The sequence below is a fragment of the Nicotiana attenuata genome, unplaced genomic scaffold (assembly GCF_001879085.1).
Source record: "Nicotiana attenuata strain UT unplaced genomic scaffold, NIATTr2, whole genome shotgun sequence".
Classification (NCBI taxonomy): domain Eukaryota; kingdom Viridiplantae; phylum Streptophyta; class Magnoliopsida; order Solanales; family Solanaceae; genus Nicotiana; species Nicotiana attenuata.
The window spans coordinates 1-1,012 of record NW_017672120.1 but is presented as its reverse complement, the minus strand read 5'-3'; positions in this window follow the sequence as shown (position 1 = coordinate 1,012).

The following is a 1,012-nucleotide window of genomic DNA, read 5'->3' as shown; positions in this document are numbered from 1 at the left end:
GACTTGTCAAACTCTAGCATGCAATTGGACATTCGTTAACTTGTACTTATGTAGCTCCATATCACATAGCATCTAGCAAATATAACACTTACGAGGATACGTTCGCTCTACAAGGTTGGGCAAGAGACTTACCTTGCTTCAAAATCTGATGCGGATTCCAACATCGCTCTAACACTACTCGTCGAAAGTTTCAATATTCTTATGGTATCGGACTGATCACCTCAGCAATACTCTTACGAAATACCTCAGTAATATTCTTATGGGATCGATTTGATCGCATCAGCGCTACTCTTATAGGATCTGGTCGTTCTCCTCGGCAGTAATATGCAACACTACTCTTATAGGAGCAGGTCTTTCACCTCGGAAGAATTATATAACACCACTCTTAATACCACTCTTATGGGATCGGGTGTTTCGTCTCAGTAGGATATTGTAAAACTACTTTTATGGGATTGGGTCATTCATCTCGGCAAAATCGTGTAGAATATTTTGATAGGGAGTCAGTGTGTATATGAGCATCTTGACTCAGTTTTTGCATTTGCATCTGATATTGGTCACATGTACTCTATTCAAGACAGTAATTTATATTTGACGATTTCGTATTTATGCTTTTATTGAGAAGCATGTTGTACATATTTATCTATTTTGTTGCTACTTACCATGTCTCTTACCTGTCTATTTTCTCATGTATATTTGATTATGGACCACTAGTAAGTATTGATATCGATCCCTCACCACTATTTCTTTGAGGTTAGACTAGATACTTACTGGGTATGCATTACGTACTCATACTACACTTCTGCCCAAATTGTGCAGGTACTAAGACAGATCTATCAGGTGGTCATACAAGTGCGTAGCACAGCTGCTGAGGAGACCTTATGGTAAGCTACTTTCTATGCTACGATCTGCAGCACACGGGAGTTCCCCTTCCGTATTTTATTTACCTATTATCCTATCTATTTTCTATTCTAGACGTAGTTGTTGTAGTAGTATTGTGTATTTTAGTAGTAAA